This window comes from Myiozetetes cayanensis, unplaced genomic scaffold (genome assembly GCF_022539395.1).
Source record: "Myiozetetes cayanensis isolate MyiCay16 unplaced genomic scaffold, myiCay2020 scf6-25, whole genome shotgun sequence".
Lineage (NCBI taxonomy): Eukaryota > Metazoa > Chordata > Aves > Passeriformes > Tyrannidae > Myiozetetes > Myiozetetes cayanensis.
This window is the reverse complement of record NW_026087853.1, coordinates 41,494,863-41,518,067: the sequence shown is the minus strand read 5'-3', so window position 1 is coordinate 41,518,067 and position 23,205 is coordinate 41,494,863. Positions and strand designations below refer to the sequence as shown.

The 23,205-nt window shown below is 36.4% G+C and overlaps 1 protein-coding gene across 15 annotated transcripts in view; it reads right to left on the bottom strand.

The window, feature by feature from the left end:
• The window catches only part of LRRC4C (leucine rich repeat containing 4C), a 498,507-nt gene that overhangs the window by 3,175 nt on the left and 472,127 nt on the right, over positions 1–23,205 (bottom strand). For 6 of the 15 annotated variants that reach the window (XM_050337118.1, XM_050337127.1, XM_050337121.1 and 3 more), the window contains one exon: positions 19,273–19,443. The exons of 4 other annotated variants lie outside the window; for them this stretch is intronic. The gene's annotated coding sequence lies outside the window, so the exon portion shown is untranslated. Of the gene's footprint in view, positions 1–81; positions 300–330; positions 451–1,698; positions 5,214–19,272; positions 19,444–23,205 lie in introns of those variants that run through there. 5 more of the 15 variants (XM_050337122.1, XM_050337123.1, XM_050337124.1 and 2 more) reach the window with 5 other exon arrangements.

The following is a 23,205-nucleotide window of genomic DNA, read 5'->3' as shown; positions in this document are numbered from 1 at the left end:
GGTCATGCAAATGACAGGGCAAGATCTTGTCTATTACAAGAGGAATGAAAAGAAACATGCTGAGCATCAGTTTTTCCCTACCGTTAAACAGCATCATCCAATTTCATGATATTTCCTCCTCAATTCTTTTGTTTGGCACCAGCAGCAGAGAAACACTCATTAGCAAATGTGTACTGAACACAAAAATAAGAATAGCCATTTAAATGCTGAAAAATATCTCTGTAGCTTAAGGATTCACAGTTTCACTGGCACCTTGAAAAAACTCTAAAAAAATTCTACAGATCTTACTGTGAGGGGAAAAAACACCTTTACACTGCAAATGATCATTACCATTTTAAGAACTTCAGTACTGATTCATTTGTGGCAGTTTTTAAAGTCCCCAGCCCTCAGTTCATTTTCAATCTGCTGCTCAGTTCAAGATCCCTCTGTTGTTGAGATTAATGACATTTCCTATAAATCAACCAAAAGTGAAGTCTTATAATTTACAGCAAGCTTAAAGCGTATTTATAACCTAGAGCAACCAGATGGATAATACATATATTCAGTAAAACAAAATACCATAAGGCAGTGGTTTTCCACTCCACGCTCCAAATTGTTTCATTTCATGTAAAAAAAAAAAAAAAGCAACCAAAAAAACCCCAGGAAAAATATATTAACTTTCATCTCACAGCAATTCATTTAATGAAAGTTTTTTTCTAATTATATATTCAGATAATGTGGTTTTGAGAATTAATTTCTGCATTTTTAAAAAACTTGTTAAAATGGTTCAGAGTTAAAAAGTGTTTTCATCTCAATTTTAATAATTTACTTCAGAGAAAGCCAATATAATGGTTAAGAACCAGTGAAGGGAACTGAGAAGTCTGGGCTTTTTCTGTTTGTTTGATATGCTCTGTATGTGCTATTTATAAAACGTAATTCTTGTAATGAAAGATTCATGAAACTAATGTGTTTTGCAACCTTGAGCAAGTCATTCAGCTTCTCTCTCTGCAGCTTACACTTCTGTCATATGACACTGGAGAACCCTGTGGCTGTATTGTTAGATGGTACTGCTCCCACCTCTCTGTCCCTTCCCTCTGCCAACAACTGTACGTCCAAACATCAGCTTCATGGGTTTGGGATAATGCACTAGACTAGATGAGGGGCAGCTGCTGTACACACCTCTGTTTTTACTGCAGGCTTACAAGGTCACTTGTAAGGTCTCTTCAGAGCTACGGAACAGAATATACAGAGAAACTCGCTAATCATTAAAATTCAAGTTCAATTACATCAAAAACCCAGATGTAGTAAAATTATCCACAAATAGTGGGTGTTAGAAACAAATAGTTTCCATTTTTCTTACCCTGTTATGAAGAAAAATCTGACCCTTCTGTCCAAAAGAATGATATTAGAGTGTAATATCAATTTTAGGGTCCTTAGTCAAGATCCTTGACCCATGAATTTTTCTGTTGAATAGTAATTAACCATTTTCTGTGATATTTAATGTAACTCTATTAGTGTTTCTGTCTTTTTTTTTTTTTTTTTTTTTTGAGGGGTATTGATTTTGTTTGTTTCTGTTTGTGTTTTCTTCAGTAATTTGTTTTTCCTTTCTCATTTTTAAAATCTTTCTAAAACTTATCCCCTAAATGCTTGGACTAAATAGTGAATTCCATTAACATATAATAAAACAGACACAAAAGCACATCAAATCAATTATTTTACCATTAAACTGGTGCAATGTTATGTCTTCACTGGATCTGAGATGAGAACTCAGCCTGCTATGCCCAGCTTCAGAGGTTTCAGTTATCCTTGTGTAAGGCTGGTGTGGCACAGGCAGCACAAGTGGTTTGTAGAGGCATGGGAATCTTCTATCTCAGACCCATTCACTGTTAAAGGCCAGCTTTGCAAGATGTCATACAGTTTCTCTACCTTTCTTTTTGCTACTTTCTGCTCTCATTCCTGTATCCTGGATACCCTGAAGGACCAGGAAAACTACGGCATTTGTAGAACAAGAAAATATAGAGAAATAAGAAAAGTCGTGAGAGAGCAAGCTCTCAACACTAGATAATGCATAAAGTTCCTTCAATTGTTCTTTGTTAACCTCCATGAAACTGATGATCCCAAACCATGCTGCAAGCACTTCGAGGCACTTTCCTCCTGTTCCAACTTCTTGAGCCTAACTGTATTAACCACCATTGTCTTCACCTACTCTTTTATTCAGCAAATCTTCCCTTTTCATCACTACACATACGCTCATTGGGTGTAAAAAGAAAAAAACCCAAACAGCTAAAACCATTTTACTTGAATACACTACTTCATTATAACATATAAATTATTCATGAGACTGATTAGCAAATATTGCCCAACCTAAACCAAAATATTTCCATGTCTCAATTGCAAACAGATTTTTGAAAGAAATGCTTTTGTTTTATGTTCTTAAAATAAATTCCCTATATCCTTTCCATCTTTGGTTATTGACTCAAACAATGAATCATTCACATAGAACAGCTTTTTCCTTGTGCTGAAGGCAAAAATTGCCCACGGCTTCTACATTTACTGTTTTCCCTAGTCATGTGCTAGTGATGTCTCAATCAAACATGTGTCTCAGTACTACAATCTATCAAAGACCTCCAGGAAAGTCTGACACCATCAGGTTTCTGTAAGATTCAAATCAGTGTATACTTCAAATACAGGCTTGGTTACCCAGGAATTGTTAGCTTCTCTGAAGAAGACAGGATCACAGTTTTGTGAGATGGGGATATAAAGTTCTAAATATGTTTTCATATGTGTTGATATGTTTGATCTTTCTGTGTCTAAGCTGGATCTTGTTTAATATATAAATACAGAAGATCTATACCATCACCCCTCCACAACATTTTCAGGGAGGTAGTGAGAGCAAATCTTAGCTTTTGTTCCACTATTTGATTTTACATTGGATTTATTTACACAGCTCAACTTTTCTCCCTCTTTGTTGTCACTATAGGAAGCAAAATGCAGTTTTTAGCATAAGACCATTATTGGTCTTGAACTTGGTGCTGCTGAAATAAAGGGCAGCTGATGATCCAAAAAAGCAACTATGACCAGTAGAAAATATGCTAGGGAAGCATATACCTTGCAAGTTCTCCCTTCCAACTAGTGAGCTTTGCATGAGGCTAATACTGCAGTAAGATTCTTAGTGGCAGTAGGAATGTATTAAAAAGGTCCTTTCTTTTATACTGGTGGTTTTCCACAGCTCAGAACTTAAATATTCAGGAAGTCTTGGTGCAGGCATTTCACATCAGGGTAATTATAAATCATAAATACTTTGGAAATACCCTGGAAAAAATTAGCCTACACAAAAATACAATGTAAAATTAATTTAAAGCCTTGAAGAACATTATGGAAATATCTTAATGGCCTTTACATAAAGATCCATCTGGAACTCTGTACTAGAGTAATTTGCTATTCAATACCTATTATGCTAGAGACACATTTAGCTTTACAAACCCACACATGGAACACAGACCATCAACCAGCTTCAGTCTTTGTTGACAGCTCTTTGTCTTCTAAGTTATTTTTTTTTCCATTTTTCCAGTACTAAAATAGCAACTTTATGGCCAATGCAGTAGCACTAGTGCCCTCTGCTGTACAGACTTAAAATGTAGTTTAAAATGCTAAGAATTTCCTTCCTGCACAGTGAGTTCCCAAGACACAGTACAATTATCAATTGTGTTTCCAAACATGACCTTAAGTCTGTCTGTGGCACTGTTCTAATTATCAAAGCATACATCATCCGTTATTTTAATACAGTAATGTATATTCTCTTTATGGCCTTGGAGACATCCCTAGACATATATGGAGAGTTGTTTGTTTTGTTTTCTACTTCCACAGGAAAAAAAAATCTTTTTTTGAAATCAGCATTTGATATGCATGTTCTCCTCTCTATAGCTTATCTGACACTTAGTTAGTCTTGATGTACTACACATTTTCCTCTGAGCAAAAAACATTGCCCTCTTAAGATCCAATGCAGAAGATGAAGCAAGGAATGACAGAGCTAGTCTACCTCTACAGATATGCACAGTGCAGCTTTCCTTAGAGGCAGCTTGAAGGATGCAGTAGTTATGCTATTGAAATCTAACTTTGCCAGAGATGTCTTCTTATGCGCATTGTAATAGTATCCCAAATTATTATTTTTTTAATTAGGTCTTGAGACTGATGTGCTTTGTTCTCCTTTTGTTATATTACCAGGAGAAAGTGAACTGTGCTTATTCTGATCACTGAAGGATTTTCCTGTAATGGTGGGCTTTGATTACAAAAAAAGAACTTCTACACCATTTCCAAAGATCTGCCTAATGAGGTGGCAAAGATATTTCCCCAAGCTCCAGTGACCCTTAGCTGGATCACTGGTAGTTTAGTTGTTGTTAGCAACTCATACTTAGCTTTCCATCTAGTCTGTGGGTCTATGAATAACTGTCTCAGCAGCAGAGCTGTGCAGTGCAAAGGCCATGGCTTTATCCCAGTATATGGTTTAAGATACAGTGGGATCTAGCACATTTCGGTTTGTACTGTATATCTGCCATGAAATCCTGAGATGTGCCATTGACTGTATAGACAAAATTAATCAGATATCAGGTATTTAAACTATATCAGTAAAATAAATCATCACAAGTACATCACAGTTAAGTCTCAACTGAAGCACAGTTAAAGCATCAAAAGTCTCCCTCAGCCCATGTCATAGAAAATTTCAGGATGAGGAGCATTCAAATCACTTTCGAGTTGACAAATATGTGGATGCATTCAGAAAATGCATCTTTGCTTCACTTTATATAGCACAGTTATGTATGCTGTACATCACACCTTTTTTTGAGAGAAAAACTCTTTGCAATGATATCTGCACATTTTTAGGAAAACAAGCCACTCTAGAGTTGCAAATTAAACTGCAGATTTCCAAACATGTGAGAGCAGTTAGGTGCGTCAAGCAACTAATTATGCTGGGACGCATAATCTTCTGGTAGTATCGGTACTAAAAAATTGAAAATACTTTCTGTATGGAATAGAGCATGGAGTACAGCAATAAAAATAAGTACAAATCCCAGGATGACCTTATGCAGAAGTGACTCTTTTGACTCTCTTTTCAGGAACTCTGAATGCTCTCAGGGCCTGAGACTGATCCCCTTTTGGCAGCAATGCCAGCAGAGGAAGCCAAAGGAATTTCAGCGTAGATACAAACAGACAAGCACACAACATGCTTTAGCTTCACAAAATACTGAAACACATGAGGGTTAACCCTCATCCCAGAACAGGGACTGAACTGTGGGCAGGCAGCTCCACTGGGGTCAGAAATCCTCTACCAACATCTGCTCAGCAAATGGTCCTGCAGCCTCACATGTGTGTCCCCAGATGGCTGTAAAGGGTTGCGCTGATGGAACCACATTGCTAGGGATTCACTCACCATACCCTTCTGCCTACCTCACCTCCCCCACTTTCTGTCCTGAAATACCTTTCCACCTGGCTGAACCCCCAAGGACTAGAGTTTTCAGCTCAAGAGCAGTACAAGCACTTTGCATGCTGTTCCCTGCCCCTATTCAGTACAATGACACCATTCTCTTTCTCCACTGAATGCCTTTGCCACTAACAAAGGAACACATACTATGTTCTTAACAAAACATTGTAGTAATCATCATGCAATATCAGTGAACTGGTTAACAGTAGATCTCATCTCTTCCTAATCTTACTTTTCATTTTCCTCATGGACTGACTCCTGTCTGAAGTGTATGGGTTTTTTTTTTAAACAGATTGTTTTACAATGAAACCCCATGACTGCAACTATATGGCTCTGTATCTTTTCCTCCATTCTTAAAAATTAGTTTTCCCTTTTCAGTGCTATAGGATTTTAAAACTCTCAACAGTAAAGGGGGGCATTGCAATAATGTCTAAAACCTGCGACATTTTAAAGTCCAGCAGTTTTTATCTATTTGGTTTTTATTTTATTTTTAGTTAAATACAGTTGAGGCCAAAGAGGGTTAGATAGACAGCCCTGCAATGCAAACTGATTACTCATGAGACCAGACAAATCAAAACACTCCCAGTGCATATTATTCTCTTTGCATGTTTCACTGTTTTGCTCTGGGACATAGTTGGGATTTTCTGTGGCCTGTTCAAGCACGTAAGTGTAGGAGGCAAAGTGGGTATTGCTGTACCCCAGATACTTCCCAGTTCTCTTCTGCAAGCCTTTCAAGACCCAGCTGAATCACTAAGACACTGACGTGAAAGACCTAAATGTGATTGGACACATTCAATCCTCCTAAATCACCACTGATTTCAAGAGAGTTCAGTCAAGGATGAGTTTGACCCAATCTGCCTTTTTCTTCTTTTCTTTCATTTTGTTATACAGAAAACAGCTTTATTTCACAAGTCTCATTTTCCAGCATGATTTCATGTTTCCCCTCTCATGTCTTCCTAGCTTTAAAATTTTCTCTTTAACTTCAGGTAATAGAAATTAACATGAAATAAACATTTTAAAAATGAGAATTTGAGTGTACATTGGTCCAGGCAAAAATATTTGCATTTTAGCTGGAAATTAGGATAACTTACAGTGTTTGAATCTGTATCAGTCTGGTGTTTCCCTCTATTTATAAATGTTATTTTACTCTTAAGCATAATTTGCAGTTTGTATCCCCAGTACAACTCATAATATTTGCTACTTTCATAGGAAAACCATAGAAAACATCAGATGATATGTAATGAATATTTCTTTAGGACAGATTTAGTTTTAATAAGAGGAGTTATTTGACTTCTTTATTGTTCTTTCCATGGGTGTCACTCAAAGGGCAAAGAGGACAAAACAGACCTAACTTATCTGTTCAGACTACTCACAGTGAGTGTGAATAGGAGAAATCTATGAACTATTCATGATGGACTAACTTAAATTCTTTCATAAAAGCCACAACAATATAACTTGGTACTAGTGCACCTAGAAACGTTCTAGAATTTTAATTGGAATTAACTTTTAAGTGGGTTAATTATATTACATTAAATCTTTGCGTGGACATTCGTATTTCGAATTTAATTTAAGCTAAATTGAATCAAAGCCACTGTAATTTCAATTAAGAGTGTTCATAAAAGGATGTAATGTAGTTTAGCTAGTCCCTTTTCAAAGTTAATTTGGGTTCATTTTCTCAAGACCCCATGTAGACATTAGAAACTTTTGTTCTATATTGACTTGGGCTTGATTCAAACCAATTACATAAAGGTAAAAAGGTTTTCTACCTCATCATTGATCCCTTGGGTTACTCAAGTTCCATTTTGCTTCACTAATTCAGTTGATAAAACAGCTTCTCAGAAGTTTTGTTATTTTTTTCATCTTATATATTTTTCTGGAGAGATATTTATGTAGGGGGTATTTATGTATTTAACAGATATCTGGACAGTAGGAATTTTACAACAGCCTTATAAGAAAATTCTCTTAGTTACAGATGCCTGCCACTACATCTTATGTGCCAACCATGATATAAGGGGAAGTCATACAAGAACCTTCAGGATTTCTCTGTCTTATGCCAGAAACACTTCAGTGAGCAACAATTAAACTGCATTATTTTTATAACTATGCTTACTTAATTATTTTTTTCATTTATTATCAAAGTAAAATCACAGATCCACATTAGGAAGGCATCTATGAACCACAACAAAATTAGTATAAAATCAACCCTTAATAAAAAGTTGTATGCTGTTCTAAAGCACTGCTCCAAAACAGCGAAATTTTCAGTCCTGTCACACTGGGGTTATTTTTTGAAACACTATACTATTCCTCTGTTTTTAGTAGACTAGCAGTGATTTAACAACATCTACTTAAACATAACACAGTGATACTTTAATTCAAACAAATTAGTTTTGGTCTGGTAGAATATTTCAATTTTTATACATGGAAAAATTAAATGGTATAAATTAACATACTTTTCAACAACATACTGCAGCATTTTAAAGTGGTAGGCAAAAATCTGCAATTTAAGTATATGAAACATTAAAATGTGTGTCTTTTAAAAGATGGAAAGGCAAAAATGGAATCCAAGACCTTAGCCCTCTTTCCTTCCAGAATTTTCTTCCTACTCACAAACTATAAAAACAGATGTGGGAAATGTCAGGTCAGAACACCACAGTCTGAGAATATACAAATGTAGCCAGTACAATGAAGAGAAACAACAACAACAAAAAAAGGCAATTAGAGTAAGAAAATAGGCATTAAGAAAGTTGGAATCTAGTTTTTAAATCTCAAATCATTTTCTAAATTACAATATTTGTTTGTCTACTGAATGTGGTTGTTACCCATACCCATCATGATTTGAGGCTTCCTGAGATCTTGACCTCAGTAGATAACATAAACTAGAAGACAGAAATATTTTAGTTTGATGAGCATTTAATACAGTTGGTGATCAGTAGCAGTTTTCTCTACCTTTCTACACTTTGGCAACACAGATGCTCTGGTAAAATCTGAAGTAATTTTAAAACATTTGAAGATTATTTTGATATTAGCAAATCAGAGAACTGTCTATTTCAGAGGCATAAAAAAATCAAGTTTGTGCCTTACCAAGTGCAGTTTTTCCAAATGCATTTTGTAATATGCAAAACAGAGGAGATTAAAGGAAATTGTATTAAAGCAGCCATGTAAAATCTGCATCAATGTTTTTTGGGATATGCATTAAAATAGGTATCTGTCTAAATACTTCTATGGCATGATGTTGTGTCAAGAAAGGTTTCCTGTTTTCCTTTTTTAAGATCTGAATTATCTGATACTGAGTTGGAAAAGTGTTTGGTAGCTATTTCATAGCCATGGTAACTATAGTCTGTATTGTTAGTATGTATTATTTCAAAATACCTTCTGGGAGAAACATATCCAGCTAATAACACACTAAAGCACCAGAGTCCATTTTGCATCACTGCATTTGTAGTGGCTAACTGAGTCCAAATTACTCCCTCATTCTGCTAATAAATAAAGCAACAAAGAGAAAAAGAGACATGAGTTAAAAAGTTAAGGCTGCAAATAGCCTCGAGTCTGGTAAATGATGGTTAAACTTCTTGTCCTTGGTAGCTATGGAAACCCCTTAAGGTAAGAGTGGAACACAGGCCCTTTGTGGTCTGCAATTTACAAGCTGTTTATTTAATTATGAAGGAATATGAAACTGTTAGGGGCAATGCAATTATCCTACTGTGATAGTGTTTTGAGAGAAAAATAGGTATAGAGAAATATAATAACTTAATTTTTTGGAAAATTACTTGTTTAGGACTTCTATGAAACTGCAATACATTGTTTTTTACTGAAATCTGTGATTATTTTTTTTTCCCCAAAGGGTGTAAGGAGCCAAAATTAGTAATATGACATTTTTCCATAATATCCCTCAGTAGATTCATAGTAATTATGTCCATTCTATGCTTCATGAACAAAACCAAGGTCAGGGTGTATTTCAATTAAACCCTAGGTGTTACCAAAGTGCAATACAGCCAGAATAGCATGCACATTATTACCAGATCTATCACTGCTGGGCAATGAATTGGTCACAGGTGCTCTTGCATACAGTGTTTGTACATCTTTAAATATTACTAGTGGGAGAATGTTTCAATTCAATTTAGGAGGCAGCTAGTGAACTAAAATTAAGAGTGAAACTATGTGATGACTCAGGGGAACTATAACATCTACTTACAAGTATTTTCCTGGATCTGAACAACAAACTTTGACCTGATAGTTCTGTTGTTTGGATGTGCATGAACGTAGTGGCCTCAGGGCCCTTTGCATACAATGAGAGTTTTTGGCAACAATCCATCCTTCATTGGACTGCCTTAATAAGATGTGAGGTATAAACACATCCTCACAGGTCCTCCGTAAAAGAGACAGGTAATATTCTTGTTTATGGCTGAAGAAACTGAGGCAATAATGGGTTAAATCAATTGCCAAAACTTAGCATGTCTCTATGTGACACTTTGCAAACATGAGCTTCCCACTCAATGCTGACTAAATGCAATGTGTGTTGCTCCAAATGATAGCCATATAGCAAACATAAGCTTGTTACTGACCTCAGGAAAATGTGTCTTAGTGCACTGTTCCAGCCTGGCCCTAAGAGCACAAAGACTGAGTCTGCTTCTATACAAAGCATGGATGAATCTTGCTCCAGCAAACTACAAGAGTCCAAGTGGATGTGCTATAATGAACAGTGTCATTAGCAGAGGCAGAATAGAGGCCCAGACATATGAAACCACACTTCCAGCAGAATGTGGACTTAAACTATGTGCTAAAGGGTGTGACCAACATGTCATGACATTTAAAAATAAATTTTATTAAATATTAGGAAATGCTCTGTCCTATTCTACAGATTCCTGTATTATTCTTCTTATCAAAGTATTTGTACACATTCCAGAAATGCATTAAACATCCTGAAATTGTAATTTCATCTACATATTCTTTCTCTCATTCCTTCCCCTTTCTATGTTCCTTCAGATGCCATTCTGGTTCTGAGACATTAACAAGCATTTTCCACAAGTTGTTGACACTATAGATGGCAAGTCTGAAGAAGTACATTGAGAGATTGAAATTAGAATTTATAATGCTTGCTGTGGTATTTCTTCTTGGAACTCACTGATGTCTCTTCTACCCAGAGAACAGATCACAGACATCGATGTGGATCACTTGAGACCCATTCCAATCCTTGCTACAATGATAATGGGTAGGGACTTCTGGGGACCTACTGTCATCTTTTCCCTGTGAACTGTTCTCAAAACTTCTTCTTGGACAGGCTCGCTAATATATGTGCTATGATCTTCTGATCCTTGACCACAGAAAAGCATTGGAATAACCATCATGTCAGACAAGTCTTGGCAAACTTTAACCCGCTTTTTAAATATAAATGTCTAAAAAAAACTGAAAGAAAATTCCTTCCATAGGAATTTACAAGTGGCAAAACATGACGTTTCATATTCATTATCATTTGGGGCCATCCAACTAAGAAGATTTAAATCACTTGAAAAAGAACAACAGTTCATCTTCAGGGAAATAGCCTCACTAGCTGGAGAAGGAAAGGGAAGTGTGTAATAGCTAAAAGATTCATAAATGGTTTTTATGCAAGTAGGCAAAGTATCTTCTGGTGCCACTGCACCAATCTAGGACAACACAGAACCATAGAATCATAGAATTGTTTCAGTTCTAAAAGACCTCTAACATCATTTAGTCCAACTAGTAATCTGACACTGTCAACTTCTCCACTAAACCATGTCCCTAAGTGCCACATCTACACATCTTTTAAATACCTCCAGGGATGGTGACTCAATCTCACTTCCCTGGGCAGCCTGTTCCAACCTTGAGCACCCTCTCAGTGAAGAAATTTTTCCTATTATCCAATCTAAACCTCCCCTGGTGCAACTGGAGGCCATTTCCCATTGTCCTATTGCTAGGTGCCTTGGAGAAGAGGCTGATCCCCACCTCACTATAACCTCCCTTCAGGTAGGTATAGAGAGGGATAAGACCTTCCCTGAGCATCCTTTTCTCCAGACTATAAAACCCCAGCTTCCTCATATACTCCTCATATAGCTTATGTTCCAGCCCCTTTCAGCATCCTCATTGCCCTTCTCTGGACTCACTCCAATGTCTTTCTTGGGCCCAAGACTGAACACAGGGTTCAAGGTGCAGCCTCACCAGAGCTGAGTACAGAGGGGGATGATCACTTCTCTAGTCCTACTAGCCTGGCTATTTCTGATACAGGCCAGGATGCCATTGGCCTTCTTGGTCACCTGGGCACACTGCTGGCTCATGTTCATCTGACTATCAACCAGCACCCCAGGTCATTTTCCACCAGGCAGTTTTCCAGCCACTTTCCCCCAAGCTTGTAGTGTTGCCTGGGATTGTTGTGACCCAAGAACACAACCCTGCCCTTTGCCTTGTTAAACGTCATGCTATCGGCCTAAGCCCATGGACTCAGATTGTCCAGATCCCTCTGCAAAGCCTTCCTACCTTCCAGCAGATCCCACTCCCACTCAGCTTGGTGTCATCTGCGAACAGAGGGTGCACTCGATCACCTCGTTCTTATTTGATGATCTAGCAAAGATATTAAACAGGACTGGCCCCCGCGCTGAGTCCTGGGGACATCACCTGTGACCAGCCACCAGCTGAATGAAACTCCATTCACCACCACTTTCTGGGCCCAGCCATTTGTCCAGGTTTTTACCCAACCAAGAGTACATACATCCAAGCCATGGGAAAGTGCTGTGGGAGACAATGTCAAAGGCTTTACTAAAATCCAGGTAGACAAAATCCACAGCCTTTCTCTCATCCACTAAGTGGGTCACCTTGTCATAGAAGGAGACTAGGCTGGTCAAGCAGGACCCAAGCATTCCTGATCAAGCATTCCCAAACTCATGCTGGCTGGTCCTGATCCTCTGATTGTCCTGCACATGCTGTGCAATGGCACTCAAGATGATCTGCTCCGTGACCTTTCCTGGCATGAGGTCAGCCTGATGTGAACTCTTCAAATCTCATTTGCAGCAACTATATTCTCTCAATGTCAGTTCTTCTGCAAAAAACATCTGGACCACAGTACTGTTGAAAGATAGCATGTTCCAAAACCAGGTTCACTCTAAAGTGACTAATTACTAATGTTTTAACTACTAGATTCTAATAATAAGTTCATTAACTCCCAAGTATCTTTGTATAAAGCATAGTCATAGGGTCACATATATATATATAAGATGACATTTGGATTTTACCTTAATAAACATCCTTCCCATTTTAGGGCTTAGTCAAGCACTGGAAGCAAAATTATAGAGATAGAACTAAGTCCAATTTTATAACTGTTTTGACTTCTTTAACATGGTAAACAAAAATAATTATGCATTTTTATTTTTATTTTAACCTGTTTTCATTTTATTCAAATGTTAAATTAATTCTGAAAAACTTAATACTGGAGCATTCTTTTTCTATATGTGCTGAAATGTGACACTAGCACAATCCCATATCATCCATCCCAATGTGTTTTCCTGAAGTATCCAAAACATAGTGCAAATCTTTGCAGAATATATCAACTGATTCAGGTAGTGATAATGTAGATCAGCCTGGAAAAGTCATCATTAATAAAGAAAGCTTGGAAAGCAGCTTTGTGAAAATCAAAGGTTTTAAAGGAATTTGTGAGAAACAACGGCCAATTATATGAGTTATTCTCTTTCTGTCCAGACCATCTATAAATCCAAGAATCATAAATTATAGGGATAGGATAGATGTTATCTCTCTGAAACTTTACCTTGCAGTAAGTCTTACAGAGAAAAATAATAGATTACTTTACATTTTCACATGGTGTTAATATTGATGAATATATTTATTTGATGGAATATCTTCTCTACACAAGTTGCTTATTGCCTGCTTCTTGAAATCACTGGCCAAATTCAAAGCACTATTACATCAAAGGGAAATTCAGGAAAGCTAGCACATACTTTTTTAGTAAATGATCATTTTCACTGAAGTGCTATTTATCTCCTTCAAGTTACCAACAGGATACAATGCCCAGTATGAGCAGTGCTGCCTGCTTGTTCAGCTCTTCAGACTCTTAAGTGCTGATACAGTATTCTATGTTCATGAGCCCACCACTAGACTTTCATTTGTAAGTAGAGAAAATCATAGATAAAAATTTACTCCTACAGAAAAAAATCGGAATTTTGCCTTTGGTTTCAGTGGAGTCAAGACTCCATGTCATATATCAATAAGAATTTGCTGTATGGAGCAGTTGCAGATTATTGATGATGTAAGCACTAGAGCTTTGATGCCATCCTTTTAGGATAGTTTTCAGGGAGATGGAAATGTGATTTTTATTTAATTACAATTGTCACAGAATGTAAAAGGAAAAATTAGTAACTGAGACATCTAAAAAAGAGTTCATACATATGAAAGTGTGCTATAAAAAAAGTAATATAATATTTAAAAATGTCAATATGTTATCATATTGGATTCTTAAGATTTCCAAAAATTACACTGCTATTTTAAAAATGTATAGGAAGAGTGAATCCAGGGTTCAAAACAAATTTGAAATTATCTGTCCAAAGTAGAATAAATTTGATATTTGATATTATTCAAGGATATAAATATGATTGCTTGCAATAAAGCTTTCCATTACTATATGTTGGCCTGTATAGCAATACAAACATTTATCACAGATAACAGAGATACACCTATTATTAAGGGGGTCCAACATCTGCCATTGGGAAATGCTGTTTTCAGTTTCTTACCGCTTTGTAAAATTTTAACCATTTACAGATTAAATGTTCCATACTAGGTATATACCTACCCTACAGTATAGTCACTGAAAGTTGTATAGACACACTCAACACAAATTTAAAGCAGCTGTCATACCTTACAGTAACAAATAGCTTCAAGAAAATGAGAATTTTACTTATAAAGGCCCAAGTACTGAATTCAGGTGGTTTTTTTTTTCATTCTGTACATTGAAAGACACAGAGTTAACTATAGGAAAAAATGTGATCTGTTAAATAGTTAAAGATAGTAATAAAACACAACACAGTCAGTGAAGCTTTTATTCAAACACATGCATTTCTGCATGCATAGGTATACCCAATACACTTAAATATACCTCAACTGTTTTAAAAAAAACTATTTTATAAAGAAAATACTTCCTGAATTTTTGAATTCTAACTATTGTTCTAGTCTGAGAACATAAAAAATAAAACTGAATGATGAAAGTGCTAATATGTCTACTTATCTCTGTCTGATAAGTGTTTCCTGGATTCTTTTCTATACTCTCTACTTCAGAAAGATGCATGTGGATAAGTATATGAAATATTTTCAAGGAGTCATTGTCAGGCACCCATGTGTGCACTTGAAGTGCACACTGATAGCTCAGTCATCCCATGAAGCACGCATCTGATGACTTTTGGCATCATCACGCACCCTCTTAGCAGAGTATTTCCTACCAGTCACACGTGGTTGTGAGCTGCTAAGAACAATGATAAATGTAACTGCGAACATTGCATTTAGATATCAATGCTATATAGCATGTATGTCCCCAGCACTGTGCTGCCTTGCAGACCTGTATCATATGGTAGACTTTTTAGCTTGGAAGATTACACAATTAATTGTAGAGTGGATTTTGCTATTTGCCCATAGGCAAATACAGTTATTTGCCTATTTCTAGCTGTATCCACTTATGCAAGCATGCTTAATGGCAGCTATTACCAAGTAATTGTCTGTCAATGACTGCCCTTGATCTGCAAGAATGATTTTAAAACCTGGGTTCAAACATCTTGGGAAAAAAACACCTTAATTTCTTTATTCATATTGCTGTTCATAAGCTTAATACTTAACAAAGCTCAGGAAGTGACAAGATGTAATCACAACAACTAGAACCAGCAAAGACTACCGGGAGTCTTGTCTCACATTGTTCACGTAGAAACACAGAAATTTCCTTCATGAGACCTGATTTCTGAACTGGGATCTAAATTTGAAAAGGATTTCATGAAAAGACAGGAGAGCTACTGTGTATCAGAGATAAGGAACATGCACAGGTTTAAGAACTTCCTCTAACACTGGAGCCATAGATCTAAACCTAAGCTATCACTAGGGGATGATGAAAAAGCTTTTTTTTTTTTTTTTTTTTTTAATATGGGTGAAAAGAAAGCAATATACATAACACAGTCCTGTGGATTATTTTCATTACAATTTTTTTCCTTTCCAGTATTGTGAAGGCAAGGTTTTTCTCCATAATTCTAAGAAATTTTCTGAATTTAGTCTAATTCTCAGATGGGACAAACTGGCATTGCTCCATTCAAGTCAATGAAATCAAATGTTTGTTATTCCAGTTGAAGTTTGTGATCCTTGTTACCCTCTAAACTACACAAATCCATTCTTCAAGAATTAGGTCTCTAGGGAGACCTTTGAGCGACCTTCCAGTATCTAAAGGGGGGATACAAGAAAGCTGGAGAGGGACTGTTGACTAATAGATGGTAATAGCTTAGAGTTATGTATTGATTTTTATCTAGAAGTTTCCCTGTGAGTTTTAAATCCTACACTGACAAACAAAATATATAACATATATCACAATTACCTTATTCTCCACTGAAATCTAGCTATTTCTGGAAACATAGCAATTTTTTAACAGTTCTTACAGTTTACCATCAAGAAATACTGAAGATGGCTATCTTCAGCTGAAATCAAAGTCAAAATTTAGAAATGAGAGCTATAAATCTATGCTTAAATTCAACAAGCACAATTAGTGTAAAATTCTCTATTGTTTTGGAAAGTCCATTTTCAAAAAAGGATCTGACTCCAAGTGGAGTAGATTTCTCATTCACCTGTACCATGTTAAGAGTACCTCTGTCAGAACAGCACTAGAGCACTGCTGTAGAATTAGGTTGGGAGAACAATCTGCTTTTAAGAATTTGGCAAAATTGCTTCTCGTAACTCTCCATTTTGTTCAGCAGACACAATGGCTCTTTTTCAGGAGAAAGCTAGGTATCCAATGTGAGCAGACTAGTGCCCTACATCATTTAGTCAACAGTAAGTTAAGCATACTGAAAATCTTTCTATCAGTATTTGCAGAAGCACATGCTAGACAGCCTCTCTTATCCCTGGCATTTGTCCTTAGTGAGACAGGGTATGAGAGATTATTTGGGAGCAGTTAGCCATGAATTATTTTACCTTCTCCTAAGACAGTAACCATCATTTGGTGGGATCTATTAACATTTAGCATTTGATGTTCAGACTGTCTTGAGCAACAGCTGTTTCTTTTCTTACTTGAAACAAGTAACAAATTAACACTCCCAGGCAAATACTGGGATTTAAAGTCCACTCTATAGGTAACCCCGGGGACAGAGCAAAGCTGTATTAAAATCTTTTCATAATACTTTACAGCTGTTTAAAGGGAGGAAGTTTTCTGCAGCTCCCCAAAGCTGCCCAGCAATGTAACCTGCAAGACTGCAGTATACTAAAGTCAGCAAAACAGCTTAATAGTTTCTCCTTAATGTACAAAAGTAGCATAGTAAGTCACCTTTCAACTTAATTAAGGATCGTCAAACAATTGACAAAATTCATTTTTCCTTCTTAAAGAATACTAACTAAATCCTCCTTTTAAAATTTCATTTACCTGCAGCCTGGTGTCCAAGTTGCCAGCAAATTCTTTTTTTTTCTTAAGTGAAGACAAATTGCTAAGTTCAAAATTATACAGTAGCAAAAAGGAATTTTTTTTTTTCTTTCAATGGTTTGGGGTGCTTTTCTTCTCACCAAGATTCCTCACATTTATACTAAACACAGCCTAACTTTTCAAAATTAAATTTAATAAGCAGTACTTAAGAGTGAGCAATGCACTTACTAGACTGTATTCAATTGATCTTTGCTTTTATTATCTCCCGATTTTTACTAAAGGACGAAGTCAGAATATACTAGGAAATGAGAGGAATAATTTTATTAGTTATTACTGAACAGTATGAACAGATAGACACAGCAGATAGTATACCTGGAAGTTAGTATAGGGCTACTACCTTCTTATTGAAATTCTGATTTTCAGACTGTTGATTCAAGGATTTTGAACTGGGACTTGCTTCACCTTTCTTGCAGGCTGCAAAGAATAATGGCTGATTCCATTTGCAATATAATGGCCATGCCACTCTGCCTATCACATGGTGGCTCAATCATCAATAACATGAATAACATTCAAAATCCAGACTTCATACTCCAACTAAAGTGACCTGACTTTTCATTCCCCTGAGAAAAAGGTTCTCTGTTCTAAACAGATGCTGAATTTTGCTATTTTTGGAATGTTCTTCCAATGGGAAGTTTCAATTTCAATTCAGTGCATAAAGATCATTTCATTCAACACAAAATTAGTTATGAATGCTGAGCTAGTGCTCTATGTCATGAAGAATGCCTGTAGAAAGTCCTGACTATGCTGTAATAGTGGTTACTGTCAAAAATAAAATTCATAGGCCAGATCCACAGCTTGTATAAATCAGTGTAGCTTCACTGGCACAGGGTCTGTTTCACTGCATCCATTTAAATAGTTTCTCAAACTCCTGATCCAACATTTTTATCTAAGTGCTGTTGTCAGGAAATTGAGGGCAAATGTATGTACACTTAAGAAAAGCAAAAACAACAAAGGATACAACACCTCTTTGTGCACTGTTAATGAGCAACAACGAAGATTAGTTTTTTAATATTTGGTAATTAGTTCATTATATTCTTATGAAAATTATATTTAATGTACTATTTCTCAAAAATGTTTCAACTTAATCAACAGCAGGGTCAAAAATATCCTCTACAACAGCTTGTGTCTCTGTCCTTTACAAAGACAATTGGATTTCTGTCACAAAGAATAAACAAGGGGAGGTTTTCAGTAGGTGTGGATGATGGCTATGAGGAATTCAGTGTTTGATATGTGTGAGAGTCTTCCCTCTGGAATAAAGACATTAAAAGGTTTAGATTATAAGTATTTAAATTCTATATTCACTTCTCTCCCGATGAATTAGGACTTGCCAAAGCCATGCCAAAACTGACAAACAAATTTAGGATCAAAGTTTCCAAATTCAGGCTTTCTTTTTTTGTCTAAACAATGTTATTTTTGCAATACTATTAAATCCACCTTAGGTATACTTTCATGACCAGGTACTAAATGATCAGTTATTTTGAACTGAAGAAATTAAATTAATCAGTTTATCTCCCTGTTTTCCCAGTCAGCTCACTCAAGGATAACTCATTGCCATTCACTAGTGAAATGATTATGAGGACTTCAAAAGAGAAGTTGGGATGATTGCTTCTACATGTTTCTATGACATTGCTGTTTGCCACTTGCCCCTTCAGGCAAATGTCATACCCCTTACCAATATCAAATTCTCTTATGCAATAGCAGAAATAGCACCTTTCTGTTTAAAGCTACAGGTCTATCTTAAAATGAGTTAACAATGTATGTTGGAGAAGATCACAGCCTTCCATTACTTTGAATGTTTGATCTTAATGAGGCCTAACAGCACTTCAGATGAGTTAGAACAAAATGTATAAAACTTTCAGGACTGTATTAGAAAAAAAGTACCCATAATCTTTGATGTTGATTCCTTTCTTATTCCCAAGTATGAGCTGCTAAATTTTTTCTTGTTACTAAAAGCAGCTGGCTGCAAAATATGAGAAATGCAAAAAGGCTTTTCCAGGAGATTGCACTTCAAAAATCGTTCTATAGTTGAATGGAGATCTGTAGTTTATTGTTCAAACTACATTTAAAAATGCAATTCTGATATATTGTACAGTATCACTCAAGATGTTGGTATAAGAAGAAAGTTATTCATACTCACCTAAGAGGGTAGTACTCTAGGTTTGCTGGACATTGAGGTAGCATTTGTCCAAACAAAGCCAGTCTTTCAGGGATTTTTTCCCTCCTATACTTGCTTGCCCACATGTAGGATCAGATACCTGTTGTATCTGCACAATGGTAAAAGATCAATCTTCACAAGTTAAACTTAAACCTGTTATGGAGAAACAGAATTAAAACTTGGCTTTTGAAAGCAGTTTAGGGTTTTTTACCCTATCCCTTGTTCAATCACAACAAAGCTGAGTGGCGTATGTGACATTTGCCAGTAGTTGCAATTGCAACTCTTAGTTGAAGAAAACAGTCTTGTGCCACAGCTAATGCAGTTATTTCTGCGATCCATATAGCAGAAGTTTTGTGCTGCAATACTGAAGATTATAAATTTACACCCTGGTGCTGAAAGATGCCGTCGGCATCATTAGTCAATCTGAGCTAAAGCTGATTTGATCTTGAAACTCAGCAGAGTAGCTTCCTGACTCGAGATCATAGAGCTGTATAGTCTCAATAAAGGGTCAGACCCAAAAAACAAAAAAAAAAGCAAGAGGGGGAGGGAAATCAAGAAGCTCATCTCAGCTAATTACTACATCCATATTTGGCTCATTATTGCCACTGATTCATGTGCAACTGAAAAGGTTGCACACCAGCAAACTAAGCATGAAAAATGCTCTTTTGTAATTATAAATTAAATAGATCTATGGTCAGTTATTCCTCTGACCTTCTGATATACCTATAATTTAAGTGGTAAAGAACTAAATAATAGAAAAAACATAGGGCTTGACAGAACAAAAAAATAATTAGAAAACATATTTTCTTAATAAGTTGCCCTCTTTTTAATTTTTTCTTTCCTTTTTTTCTTCCTCTCCTCCCCCCTTCCAAAACCACTGCCAACAGAACTTACTGAACAATAGCCTGTTATGCAATACACTGAAATATACACAGTGGTTTTGATCATAATAAACTATTCAGAAACCTGAAAATACTTTTTGCAGAGCCTGGGGATAAAAATCTAAACAATTTAATTTCTACAGACTTTACAAGAGAGTTTTATCCATCCTACAAGATAACCCCAAACCACTATCTAAAAGAAATCATTTTAATTAGGTTCTGTGGAGGAAATGCTGGCCCCAGTAAAATAATTAGAAAAACACTTTCTTTCCACAAGAGGTTCATTTCACTCCATGTGCTTTTAGAATAAAAGAAATGCAGTCCTGTTCAATTTTTAGAAAATCTCTATTCAGCCCTGCTAAAAGCTACCTCCTGGTCCTCTCTTACTCATATGTATTGTCTTGTGGGTCAGTTACAGATAAGCATAAATACCTGGAGATTTAAAGGACTGAAGCCAGCACGTGTCACAGTAATAAAATCCTTAATTCCTGAAGTGGGAGTAAGGTGTCTACCTAGTGTGGAGGGACTGAGCCAGAGCTACTTTTTGTGGCTTGTTTTTGCATTGTTTGTTGTAATTTTCTTGGAGTTTTAAAAGTCTTCTTATATTCAGTTCAGTTGAGTAATATATAGATCACCTATTTCTAAGTTAGAAAGAGCACCATGTTGCGATGTCTTCTCTCCTTAATTTAGTGTTATCCCTTAATAAGTTCTTACTAGTGTTGCACTCCAGATAGAAATAAGAAAAATGATGGATCTGAGAATATGCAGAATTATAGTGTGCAGTGGATGTTTATGCAGAGGATCTGAAACCATTGCCAGTCCTTTGGGACAATCCTGAGAGACTAGGATTCAACAACTTGAATATTGTGCCATGCAAATGAAACTGAATTGCTTCTGGGGAGAGGTAGTGAAATGGGAAGATGAGTGCCTTCGTTACCATTTTCTATTTCATAGAATAATCATGCCTTAAAGCTGCTAAGACCAGTTCCTCAGATACTTGTTTGCAGTGTGGAGTTGCAGACAAATAATGACATTTACAAATTCTATTTCATCCTGCTAAGGATGTTAGCCCAGCTGCAGTCAGTTGAGAGGTGAATACATATATGTATAAACATACCAAAACATATATATTTCACAGAGACATACACTTAAAAAAGAGATAGGAACTGGAATTATGGTCTCAAAAGAGGAAATTAACTCACTTGCCTACTGACTCACCCTAGCCTAGCCTTGTTTGAGGATAGTCACATGATCCAGTAATTTGAAATCTAATTATGCTCTACTACTAAGCACAAATGCAGGGAACTGCATGTACCCAAGGAGATATTTGAAAGAGCTTTCCTCTGTGGAACGTCTGCAATACCTATTTTTAAATCAGGACCCAATATTTTGCCTTCACTGAAATGAAGGTAATCTTTGCACAGTGAACCAAAAGAGCATTCTCCTAATTAGTGGTGTCTGTATTGGGTCAGACACAAACATGAGAGAATTACATTCCAGTCCCCAGAATCACTCAAAATCTCCTTCAAATGTGTTTTATGGAATCGGTAAATATATTTTCTTATGTGACTAAAAAATTCACATTTTAAAAAAATAGAAGTTGGTAGCTCAATATTTAAATTACATTAAATTTTCAGTTCTAGTTCATTCTTTGGAATTAGTAGCACAGGGAAACAAATCTACTAACATAGGAACAGATCTGTATGGTCTATCTAAAATTCACCCTGACTTTTCTAAGATTGCATCACTTCGAAAATCTTTCTTTTTGAAGACTTTTTGTCTTTTAAAAAGCAGTTCTTATGGTACAATTGATATCCTTATATCCATAAAATACTTTGGGTTATGGATTAGGTGTTGCATTTAAAAACATATCCACCAGCATAACAGTGATATACAGAGTACTGCAGCTGGGATTCAGCATATACTAAGACAATCTCCTGAAACTCTGCATTATCAATGGTTTCATCTAAAAATCTGTCACCCATGGTTTTGGTCTTTCTGAAACCTTGAAAATCAAATTAAATTAATCAGAACATTTCAGTCTTATTATAAGCATACACAATTCAATCAAAATTATCAGAACCAATAAAAATCAGCAAAGATCACTGATTTTAAAATTACATGATCACTAGAACAAGGAAATCGTTATCAGTTTCTAAAAACAGCTGTGGATGGACAGTGTTTTTATAAGCCGTTAAAGATATCTTAATTTGTACATCGTTATCAGGGTTCCCCTCTTTCTACAAATTGGTGCTTCGGAGGAGCTTTATCTGAACACAGTGTTCCATACCAGTGGCACCGCAATCAGCAATAAATATAATGAACCAGTGTTAACAGCACAGTGTGTTAGGTTTAGCAGCATGTAATTCAATGAGTTTTGTTAGTTTGGCCAGTAAAATTCCAACTTGCCTCCAAATACATATGAAAAGATAGAAAAGACCTTTTTCACCAAGTCACGTCATCTCTGGCTCTTATCATGTTTTTTTCCCAGACCAATTAAAGACAGACCGTCATTATTGCTAAATTGTTCCCAAGTCCAGCTCCAGACACAGAAAGGACTCATGGCTTTATGATCTATCACAGAAATAGCTGAGTTTTCATTCCATAAGCACCCAGAGCCAGTAAAATAAACTCTTTTCTTCTGCCAGACACAATTCTCCAGTTGCATTGTCAGGTGCTTTCAGCTTCATTTGAAACATCAGGTATTGCTCATTGCTTAAAGCAAGATGCTGGATGTCATGGTTTTGTGACCTGATCCAATATGGTAAAATCTCTCCCTGCAGGAAGCAGACTGCTAGATCTCTTTATCCAACCACAGCTGCTGCCTTAGTGATCACACCGCCTGCAGTGGAGTGTCTGCCTGGGGGAATTTATGGGTATACACTGCAGGCAAAGGAGGCTGGGTGGCTGGGGGCAGAGCAGCCAGGGTGAGGAAATATTGTGGATGGCCAGCAGTCCCTGTTGGGCTGTACCGCAGAAAAAAATGAGAGCGCGAGGGAGCTGTTGACAGCCCACACACTGGAAGATTGGTTTC